Here is a 12677-nt window from a genome sequence, read left to right on the forward strand (position 1 = left end):
CCCACACGAAAGGGACAGATTTTATCTCCTGTGGAAATCAAGCAGCAGACACGGAATCAAAGCGGGTGGCGACCAAAGACGAAATAATAATGAATGTGAAAATAACTAATGTGCATGAGAGAATGGTTGTTGCATGAAGTGAACTTGAAGGTTACAGTAATATGGAGAAAACCCAGTTAATGGAGCTCCAAGGGGAGGCACCACAGGAAGAGAAAAACCTCTGGAAGCGACGAGGGTGTTCTTTAAACCCCTCCGAGAGTTTGTGGTGACAAGACAGCACTGGTAAACCAGTTATGCCTATAGCCTTATTGAAAATAGCACTGGAACAGCTACACTATCAAGCGCACATGACAAAGGAGAATCTAGCAGCAACCATTGCCGAAGACTGGTTTATACCGAACTTGGCAGAAGATGTTGCATTTTTTATGGTGAACTGTATAATCTGCCAACAGTTCACGGCTGGGCATACACTACGAGTAATTAGAGGAGTCATCCCAAGGCCTACTGGGCCTTTTCAGCACTTGCATGTTGATTATGTCGATATGATTCAAGTATGTAATTGGTACAGGTACCTAATTGTTGTGGTGTGTCCATTCTCTAGATGGTTAGAAGCAGGTCCATGTACACACCCAGACTCTACCTGTGCGAGCAAATTTCTGGTGAGGGAGGTATTTCCCAGATGGGGAGTATGTGAGGTCATGAAGTCAGACAATGGACCTCACTTTGTTAATGCAGTATTTGAGCAGATCAGCTTGCTGCTTGATATAAAGCACAAGTTTTCTTCGGTGTATCATCCTCAAGGGAATGGGATATGCGAGAAGCTCAATGGCTTGTTAAAGGAAGGCATTGCCAAGTTGAAGCTTACTCTAAAGAAGGGATGGCTACACTGTCCTCCACTGGCACTGTATGCGGTCAGAAACCAGCCTGGTTCTGACCACCATCTCACGCCGTTCAGAATCGTGACAGACAGAAGGATGCACACGCCACTAACACCCCGAGATTGAGCTAGATGTGATGCTCAGCCAACAGGGGAAGTGTTAGGATCAGAAATGCAAAATTACTTGAATTGCATGACATCTTGTCTTACTGTAATTTCAGAACAGCTGCAGCGGCAACAAAAAAAATGGGTGCTGGACAGCACAGAACACAGAAGGAGATACTACAACAGACCAAGATCAGGGTTTTCTTGTACTACAGTTGTTCGCTGGGGACACGGTCCTGGTGAGAAATCTCACGAGAAAAAGTGGGAAGAGCCAAGATTCAACAGTCCCTTCAGAGTGGAGGACCTCACTACCTCTGCAGTCAAGTTACAGGAAAGAAGAGCTTGGATCTTTTTGGGTGACATCAAGCCATACATCGGAGAAGACACTCTGCCCTCACCCCACCGCATGGAGACTACAGACAATGGGGAAGAACCAAGCATGTGCATACAAGATCCATGACGAGGAAGAAGGACGCGTGATAAGCAAGACAAAGGCAAAGAACTTTTGTGCAAAGTCGGCTTAATTTTGGACATTTCCTCTGAGCAAAATAAGGGGATAAGGACATAAAAACACAGACACTCTGTGCATCCTAGTTGCAGGGTGAAGAAGAAAATTGCACGTATAAGCCACAACATAACGTGTTGACTTTGAACTTTGGACTGAGGCATACTGAAGCCTTGATAAGAAAAGATATGCCAAATTTTGATCGTGGACTCATAAATTGGAAGAGAATACAGTATCCTCACTCTTTTAACTCAGAAGCCTTATTTGGACTCACTTATGGTGTCACACAGTAGTGACATCACTAAGGACGTTTTGATCTATTTCGAGTTAGTATTGAGATCGTACCCGCTGCTAATGGGAAGGCGCACTAACATCACTGAATTTCTTCAGGATCCTGAAAACAAAAAGACAATAAGGAGGCTGCTCATCGTGATTGTCGAGCAGTTCCTTTTGCTTCCGGAGTACAGGGAAGACAACACAAATGTCCCTGTCACCAGAAGATAGCAGACTAGCAAGCAATGTGTTTTTTTTGCCTAATTGAGGACTTTCCAGAGCTTCTGGGGAGACCTGCTAGTGTTGATGTCCTCACTTTCATCAGAGACCCAGCGAATTCTACACAGATGAGCATGCTTTTGCATGGTATTATAATACAGTTCAAACTTTCTAATCATCATCCGAATTCCCGGAGAAGATTGTAAACTTTCCGTCGAGGGACAGATCGCGAAAGTGTTGCCAGAGGACTTCACTCCTGCTATGCTGACAAAGAAACGACATGACATCTGGAGTAAAGCAAATAAGAGGCATCGAATGGGAGCTTGTTTATTTTGAACATGCAAATTAAAGACTTGCTCAACGTATTACCTTAGTTGACATTTTCGTATAAGGAAAAGATAACTGGTTCCAGAGACAAGAGACAATCTATTATTCAGGCAAAAAGAATAATCATTCCACTATCTGCAACCTACAAGCAGAAACATCAGAACCCGGATACAACGACATTACCTAGAATGTATTAAAGAGTTAGTATTATTTCCTTAGATGATCGAGATGAGCAACTAAAATAGGAGGAGAGAGGCTCATATTGGCCCAGAAATAAGTGCTGTAAATTGACCAACAGAGGAATTATTTACCTATGCATAGTGTTCATTATTGTATTATTGTCAGTGACGATTCAAACTCCATTTTCTATTGATGCACAAAACATTCAGATTTCAGTGCACCCACCTAATGATGTACGCATGAAACCCACGAAGGTGCCCAGACCTTACATAGTCATTCCAGTTCCTAGAAGGTCTGATAGAGGGGTGAGTGAACTTGAGATGGATGTGATTAACAATGACACACACACACTTTTGGTAACAAATAAATTGAACCGCATGAGACAGGGTCAGTGAAGAAACCTGAGATGGGGTTAATGAATGACACACATACGCAAATGATGAGTGCACATACACCTGGTCTAGTGTCAGTAACTGCAGAACCACATTTCAAAGAATAAGGGACGTTTGGACAACCAACAATGAGAAGTTCCAAACCAAGAGAAGCCAAAGGACAAATGGAGAAAGCTTAACTTTCAAAGAAACAAAAGGAGTTGGAGAATAAACGAATAGAGACAGCATTGACAAGCATACCTGATCCAGCGATGGAAGGGTCAAGCGTGAGTCCTGCCAAACAGCCACATGCTGGAACTGTAGCAGAGTCAATATGGACATTCATAACCAGCGCAAAAAAGATACAAGAGGACAAGGAAAGAATTACCAGACTTTCTCCTACTCAAATGGTACAGATGAAAATGCCTGGACCATTGATGGAGATACCTGAGAATCTTCCAGCAAGAAGAAGCTATATGGATGTGTTTAAGGATGTGGTTACAGAAAACTATAGAAAAACGCTAAGAATCAGATGAAGCACACAAGAATACAATAATGAACTAAACGACTACCTGGACAGCACAGCACACTCGGGAAATAACATATGGTACCAAAATATGAAAAAAGTTGGAAGACGAACTTCAGAGGAAGAATGCTTTGTCTGTGCACTCTTACCATACAGTATGGGGAAGTCGAAAATCTTTGTAGCTATGGAAATAGATGTCACAACAGCACACTGTCTATCACACATAGCAATGTGCAAGACCAGAGGCCAGTTGATGGGAAGTAATGCTTCACTCAAATGGGCAACTGAAGCAACTGATCCAAATGAAGACGATTATGTCCAGGAAATAAAGACGAGAAACAATGGAACAACAAAGAACATTGTGATCAGATATGATAAGCCTGGAGTTAAAGGAGCAGAGATCAGGAGAGAGACAAACAAAAGACTGAACATTCAGGGAAAAATTACAGAAAAAGCTCGAAGATGAAAAGAAAGAAGCCAAATGCAAATTTGGGGAACAGTGCTCTATCCTGATGAATTGGAGAAAGGAGTAGTGATCTGTAGGTGCCCATTGTGATCCTTTGCTCTGCCCAGACATCTGATGTTGGACCTTGGGAATGCATGATAGGTCCAGAAGGCTGGAAAGCTCTGGAGGTCCGGATGGGCCATGATCTGGAATGTACTCTGTTGTGTCCATGAGAAGACATGACACTTTTGGCCAGTCCTTCTCCTCTGTCGTCACCTAGGATAAACAGTTTACAAGTAAGCATAGTCGACTTCCTCTAGCCCACTGTTGACAGTGTGTAACAGTCCTGTCCGCCCTCCACTTGGAACTCGCTGACACAGCTAGGCTCTGCACATCCCCAGGACAGACAAGGGCCAGGCACCACGCAATGTGCCCACAGAGCTTTGCATCCTCGGGGCCCTCTTCTGTGTGGGTGAGTACATTTGCGGCAGAGCTGTGTGCCTGGCTGTCAAATGACCCTCAATGACTTGCCCTGCGACAGCAGGGCAGGCCGTCTGTCTGGCTCCATGCATTCCACAGGTTAATCTTGCGCACTTGGTTCATCTTGGGTTGGATGGCTTGTCGTCCATGGCCATTGAGACAAGCATTTACATGCCACCTGCGTAAGAATGTATTGACTCGAGGACATGCCCCCTCTGGGAGTGCACACTTACATGGGGTCCTCTCCCCTCCAAGCAGTGCAGAGGCATAGCAGGCCAGCAGTTCCCCAGTGCTCATATGAGAGTACAAGGATGGTGGGCCGACCACAGGGCCTTACAAACACACAGTGGGTTTTTGCCCATGCGGGTCTTGGCCATGCAATTCTCTACCAAGCTTGGTTTCTGACTGCAATCCAGGGCAACAACAGTTTCACAGGTGTCAGCCCACCCTTCCCCACACCAGTGGTGTGTGCATGGGCAGCAGCCGTACCCTTCTTTCAAGGTTATTGCCTGGGTCCAGGCTCTTCCTACCACCCATCCAGCTAAGACTTTATTGCATGCATGACCAACAAGACCCAGCATCCTGCAGCATTGGCCCATCCACTGACACTGAGGTCACACGGACAGGCACAAGGGTGTGATGCTCATCCCAGTCCCCCCCCAGGGCTCCTGTCACCAGGCTACATACTCATATCATAGGTGGTGGACTGCTTCATATGGGCATGTTACTTGAGTGGATCATTGTTACATGGCAAGAGGTCCCTCAATCACATGGAGTGATGTGGGAAGTCCACATTGCACAGTGCCAGTTTGTTATCAGACAGCAGACACGGGGCATGTGACATTATGTGGTCATCTTACCTGCACTGCTGAGGGGTTCAAAGTAACTTTGATGTGCCCCAACCCACAGACGATATTATGCCACTAGCAGACCCCAGTACAGTGTTGGTGGCTGAAGGCCACACACTTGGTGGCCTTATGGCTCGCACTGCCTCATGGCCACACATCCATCGGTTCCTAAGGCCAGTATCTTCAGCCACGGCTAACTGCCCATGTGGCGGATCAGGCCCTTCAGATGGCCTGAGTCGCAGTTGGCCTAGCTGTGTCCCACAGTTGTCTGCATCTGTGATCCATGGACCCCAGTTTGTGCATGCATTGTAGTCACCCACCTCATCTCGTGTATTTTGTTCAGGTCCGTGGGAAGTGTATGTGTGCATTGTCACCATCTGGAACTGATTGCACAGACACGCCCTCCTTGAGACCTCTGGGCTCCGCACTGCAGGGGCTCACTCTTGTTGGTGACGGTTTAAGGGACTGAAGTGACTTTTTCTGATGAGACATGGAGAAACCACAACAAAGCTTACTCCTTCCACCATTTTCAAATCTGGACTACTATGTAGAAGGTTCTAATTTCCTAATGTGATTGGGTCTGAAGAGTGAGCTATTGATGAAGACACAGTGTGGCAGTGTAACCACACCAATTGTCTCCGGCATTGCTGCAGTAACAGGGTGAGCATTGGGAAGTGGATCAAAGGGTGAAAGCCCTGAGCGACCCATGGTTGCCAATGACATTTTTTGCAGCAACCTCCCTGATAGTGGCTGGTGGACTTTCTAACATCCGGTTCAGCATTGGCTGAGGGTCATTAAAGTACAGTGGACGTATTGTGTCAACACTCAATGATACCTGTTGATACATCTTTACAATACCATTATCTTCTCATATTTTGGCTGGTAATTCCAAGCATTTATCTGTATGTGAAACATTGGTATTTCTGAACTCGTGGCCTCACAAGACATGTCTTATTGGCGTATAGGTGAATGATGGTTAGGTGTTATATGCCTGAATGGTGCAGTTGTGCCATCCATGAGGGTGCATTACCATGCATTGCAGTAATCAGTGATAATATTTCATCATATTTTTCACCCCTTAACGAAGATTGCAGAATGCTGGGAACAATAAGAGACCAACTGAACTGCAAAGAAGTGAGGCAGATTGGTGACATTTGATTTGATAATACTAAAATACATAACTTTGATTCTAGCCCAATTTGTTCAATTGTCTCACAAGACCTCTCTGGAAATGAAGAAGATCCTTGGAGATAATGGGCTCTATCATGAGTTGGGCTGTATCCTTACGCTAATTGTGCTGAGATACCGCCCAACGCTAATAGCGTTACCACAACTCAGTCCAGCAGTATTAGCCCAATGGGGTTGGGGGGGCGCTATTATCACTGGCAGGAATAGTGCTGAAAATGGCCTTAAAGCCAGCGCATTCACCTCCAGCTCAGAGTTGGAGGTGAATGCCCCGGAACATGGGATTGGGCACAGCAGTAAGTCGGGCACTGATAGCCTTACTGCTGCATTTTACCGCTCAGCCCAACTCGTAATGACCCCCAATGAACCTGAATAACAAATGTTTGTTCGAGCAAAACTGAAAGTTCTGCATGATCACAAAGCCCACTTTCTCATGGATCCTACAGTGTAAAAAAACGAAATCATGAATTATATTTCCAAGAACAACAAATCCATGTGCAGTTGTGTCTTAATGTCCTGATCTTTATCACTGTGTCACTGTAATATATCAACTAACCACTTTATCGACAATAGGAAATGGCTTGCTCTCTTTCAGGCTCCAACCTGCTTGATTGATAAATATTTAGGTGCCAGGTTGTTCTCTTGACTAAACCATGGCAGTTTCGCGGTGGCCCTACTTTCCCCCAAATATCATTGGGGAAGGGTAGAAGCACGCCACTATTATTGTGCTAGGGGTGTGTCCTGAACAGCTTGGTTGGGTGGCTAGTGTGGGGAAGTGGAGTTGAAGCCACAGGGGTACTTTCTTTGGAAACACATTGCTCGACATATATGTTATGTTAGTGAAGACCACAATGCAGGGCAGTCATGATATTAGACGAACTGTTATTTCCGAATCTGCGCCCATCGAGGATGTTTAGGTATCATGTGAATGGGCAGCCTGACCTATGCATCCAGGAATGTTAGGGGATTGATTAACTGTGTAAAAACATGGAAAAAACGAGCTCACCGTAGCAGACAGAAACAGGGTACATGTTTCGTTCTTGGAGGAAACTATCTTGATACAAAAATGACATGCTGTTGTAGGAAGGTAGTGGTGGGGGCAAGTGTTGTTTTTCGTCCTAAGTTCCTAAAGCCAGGGGAGTAGCCACTCTGATCCACAAATCCATTAAGTATGAAATGATAACTTCTGTGAGTTATCCTGATGGCCCCGTCCTTCTAGTGCATTCTTCCTTATTCGATAATTCTATCACGTTATTGAAGACACATGAGCTGAATTATGAATCCCTTGATTTATTTGAAACATTGTTTAAAGTGTGCATGGATTATGCCCATACTGCAAAGCTTATTGGTGGAAACTTTAATGTCATTTTAGATGCTACACTAAACAGATCCTCAGAAGCTGGTAAACTTCTCTCTAAAGCAGCAAAGAAATTTCATGGAGTTCCTATCACTTCGAGATGCACGACTTCTAGCACACGGGACCGATAGACAGTTTGCGTGGTATTTTGCCGCACATGACTGTCACACTAGGTTGGGTTACTGGCTAGGCGCCTCCAATCTATCTCATCACATATATCACGGTGCTATCCACTCACGCTAATTCTCTGATCACTTGCCAGCTATAGGCTCTCTACAATCGTTTACAAAACATAGGATTTTATGGTCTTTCAAATCATTTGTTCCAGAATGTGATTTTAAAGATTCACTGGCAGAGGAGATGCTACAATTTTCTGCCCTGAATTAGAAGTGAATTGATAACCGCTACACTATGGAGAAACCTTTGAAATATATATTAGAGTGGTTTGTGTGTCCAAGGAGTCCAGCAGTCTTGAGTCCATCCACTGGAGCACGACATCCCTGGAGAAATTAGTCAGGCAATTGGAAGCCAGATACAAGGCTACGGATGAGGAATCTCTAATTGGGCCCAATCATGAGTAAGTGGCATTCCAAAATTTAGATGACGTTGAGCACACATACATGAGTCGGACAGTCATGGCTAAAAAGTATGGAAAGCCAGGCAGACCTAGGGAATTCTCGGCTAGACTTAGACGGCACGAAAACAACACAGACCAATCATTGCATATTAGAGATGAAACAGGAATCATACACAGCAATAATATCAGTATCAATAAACAGCTTATTGATTACCATACCCGACTATAGTTTTCTTGTATAGATAAATCTCAGTGGCACATCCAGAAATATCTAGAAGATATTGCACTGATCTGAGGAGAAGATGCACATGCAAACAGAATGGGTAGAGCTATTCCAGTGGCACAAATCAGAGAAGCCGTTGGTGAGATGGCTTCTGGAAAAGCACCTGGTCCTGACTTATTTACAACTGAATTACCTAAGCAACTACCAAAAAGTACCCATACTCTGCACGGGTTCTGTAGACAGACATGGTAACACTCTGATTAATTGTTGAAAATGAATGATCCTGTAAGTCGATGTTCTGAGTCGCATATTGCTCACTGACTATGGATGCAGGTGGCTGGCTGATATACCCCAGAGCAGACGTGCAGGGGAGGCGAGAGTTGGCGTGCTGCAGCATGCTGGGAATTTCTGTGTGCTCTCCCCATCTGTCGCGTCACCCTGGCGCAGTGCGTTGCAATGCAAATATCTCAGAAACAGTGCATCCTAGGGCCTTGCAATGTGGTTTTAGAGAGGGAACTTTGAGTTTTGTTCCTGATACACTTAAAAAAAAAAAGCCTTGTCGGTCCTTCTACAGCCACATTGATGTTTCGCCGATTTCAGGCAACCATCTCATGTGTGAAGGGGGTGAAATTCAGGGAAAGGGTGGGGTGTCCAAATGTTATATAGCAGTAATGTCTGGGGGGTCGTAACGGATAACTATGCAAAAAGTGGTGCAGATTGGTCGAACGGTGTAGAGTTTTATAAGGAACATAGTAACAGATTTCCTGCTTTATATAGAGAGAGTTATATTAGCTCTGAGTCTGTTGCAGTTTTATCAAGCTGCCCAAGGATCTTTACCTCTGACTGTGATGGAGTCTAATATGACAACCTTGCTTAACGCGGGTAAAGATGGAACCTCTTGCTCATCATACTGACTAGCCAGAACATTGACCCCCTGATGCTACCCCCAATTGCACAAGGTCGGTCCCTCTTTTACCTTTTAGATCTACTATCCACAACCTGCTGATATGCTTCGCCATTTTTAATTATGGAAACCCAGAAATAGCAGCTTCAGCAGTTCCAAAAATGTCTTTGTTTCTTTAGAAAGGCCTTTTTTATTCTCTGGTTAACATAACATGTTACTGGAAGAACAGTTTATATATCAGGTCAATCTGCTTTCTAGTGATATTTCTGCTCGGATGGGTGCAAAGGGTACAAATAGCATGGCTTCTGGCCCTATTTCACTGTCCCAAGGCACCAGAGAGGTCTGTCCGCTGTCACTGATGATTTTCACAGTAGCCCTTGAACTATTTGCATGTAGGCTGCACAAAGCACACAGAGATCAGGGCATACATTCTATCGGCATACTGCATTGATAGGAGTGTATGCTGATGACGTCGTTCTGTATGTCAGGCTCCATGATCAGAATCTTGTCCCGATAAGAAATAGTAACCTTTGGGCAATTCTCAGGTTTTTTGACCAATCAGTCAATTTGACCAATCTGAAATATTCCCCTAACCTTGGGGGGCAGGGAATCCAGCGGGCATCCCCCATCTTCATTGGCATCCTCATGCCACAAGTTATTTTGGTCTTCACAAACTGATTGGAAGATATAAACAGACTGAATTTTGAAAACAACTCTTGAATGGTGACATAAACATGTGCAGAAGTGATCCAGATACCCAATCTCCATGATGGGAAATGATAATCTTACCAAAACTGCTATATCATTTCCTGCATATTCCAGGTCGCTTTCTTGCCATTCCCTTCACCAAATTGTATTAAATACTAGCCAGTTGGTATGGTGAAGTTTGGCATCTCGAATTAAGTGGGATGCATTGCCAAAACCGTTGTCTTTCAGCTCAAACTCACTGGAATGGCTGCTTGTGTCCTACATCAATGACATTGGGCCTCATTACGAGGCTGGAGGTAGCCATGGCGCTATTAGTGCCATGGCTGCCTCCAAACTCGTTCCAACTCCGCCCTTTTGAATGGAGCAATTACCGGTCCATTCCAAGGTCGTCGGGACCAGTAATTCCCCATTCACCGGAGCCATTCCCCATTCCCATTTGAGCCCCCGTAGGGCTCAATGGGAATGGGGAAGGCGCTAATAACGGTACTGCAAATTGCGGTACCGTTATTAGCTCTGGAGTCCCTTTGCGGGTCCCGCCCTCAACACCTGGCAAAACCAGGCGTTAAGGGAGGACCCGCAAAGGGAACTCGTAGTAGGGCGGTAAGGGATTACTGGCACCGGTGCCCTTAGCGGTGCCGGTAATCCCTTACCGCCCACCTCGTAATGAGGCCCATTGACATATTTGTGGTTTGGGACGGCACAAAGGCAACCAATGTCTTTGCAATATTCATTGTGGCTGCATACAAAACTGTCTCCCCTTAAATGGACAACAGTCGATAGAGTTGCATGAGTCTTTACTCGGTTGCATGTTAAGCTAGGTGGGACAATTGAATGCACTGTGTACAGTGCAGTTGGTAGTTTTAACCTTTGATACTGGCCCATGCACTTCAAATTTACTATTGCACACACTTGTTCCCAGAAATACTCTTAAAGGACATACTCAGTTTGCCATGAAGTATTAGGGCATGGAACGTTTTGTTTAATATATTTTATAATGAGGTGCCGCAGAGATGTCTTAAATGGTGAGTAAATGGGTCATGTATCCTGGCCCCCATCCTAGGAGAGTCCTCACCTGGCTGCCTGATGCACAGAATTACAGGCACATTTTCGACAAAACAAAAATGATGCATATCATTGTATAGTTTAGAGTGCTACATAGACCCTGGGAGCCCTGCCTGGGTGTAGTTGAGAACGAAGCTCCGATTTGGCAATTAATCCTCCAATGAATTCTGTGCTCACTGTAGTACATACATTGGGCCTCATTACAACCCTGGCGTTAAGGGGTTAACGGTGCCGTAAAAGGCTGCGGCACCGTTAAACCCTTAACGCCAGATTCACACTTTAACGGCTGCTTTTTGCAGGCGTTAAAGTCCATCCCGCTAAGGGATCTTGGTGCTAATTACGGCACCGTAATTTACGGTGCCGTAATTAACGCCTTCCCCATTCCCATTGAGCCCTATGGGCCAAAAATGGGAATGGGGAAGGGGCCATGGTGAATGGGGATTTACCGTCCCGCCAACCTTGAAATGGGGCGGTAAATCCGCCATCCACCATGGCGGAATCCGGCATGGACCATGGTGCTAACAGCACCATGGTTCAACGCCAGGGTTGTAATGAGGCCCATTGTGTGGGTGCACTATAACACAACTTGTGTATTAGTGGCGGCAGATACATTTTTTAACTGGAGGGGTGTAAATGTCTCGCACAGAGATGCGGGAGAGTCTGAACATCGCAAGGGTGCTCAGATCGACTATTGGGGTCTTCCCTTGGACAAAAATATTAAAGTAATCAGTTAAAATTGTGTTTTTTAAAGCACACTTTCTGTGAAAAAATGGGTAAAAAAACATACAGTTTAAAATCAGTTTCGCAGGGTAACTCATGAAAGAATCCAATAGATTCAAGTCACCAACATGCACAGGATCATTTTCCAGAGCATTTTCATGATGGCTTTCACCACAATATACGCTGATAAAGGTCAAAGAATTTAAATACCTGGGGATGATTCTAAGTAACAACAAATATGAAAGTTCCATGCAAAACCATCTAATGGGAAAAAACAAAGAGACTAGCACTACAGGCAAGAGCGATAGACAGAAAGTACTGCTGTATTGTTTGGGGGGGCGTGGTTTGGCACCAAGGAAGATGGCCGCCTAGCCTGTTAGCTCTGTCTCAATGATATATAAATAAGGCATTCCCCGTGGTATTTGTTCTTTTGATTTTCGTACCTTTTATCAGCCAGAGCTCTGTGAAAGCACTCCATCATCTGCCGCGGAGGTCCGATGTGCCATTGCCCTCAGGGTTCCACAGAGAGGAGCAGCATCATCAGAGTGGCTGCAGCTTCGCTTTCGGCCCGCACGTCATAAGGTAAGTGTCGGTCACCTCGCACCGTTACGTCCCGGCTGAGGCCTTCCCTGCTACTCCTTCCCCACAACGCCACCTTCTGCTGCTACCGTGAAGCGTGCAAGACATTCCAATTAACTGTTTATCTTTGTGCAGCTTTAGTAATTTTAAAACACAGATTACGAATTTTGTGCTGTGCAAGAACGCTGGGGAACCTTTTACAAATA

The sequence above is a fragment of the Ambystoma mexicanum genome, chromosome 6q (genome assembly GCF_040938575.1).
Source record: "Ambystoma mexicanum isolate Mex_15411 chromosome 6q, UKY_AmexF1_1, whole genome shotgun sequence".
Taxonomy (NCBI): Eukaryota; Metazoa; Chordata; class Amphibia; order Caudata; family Ambystomatidae; genus Ambystoma; species Ambystoma mexicanum.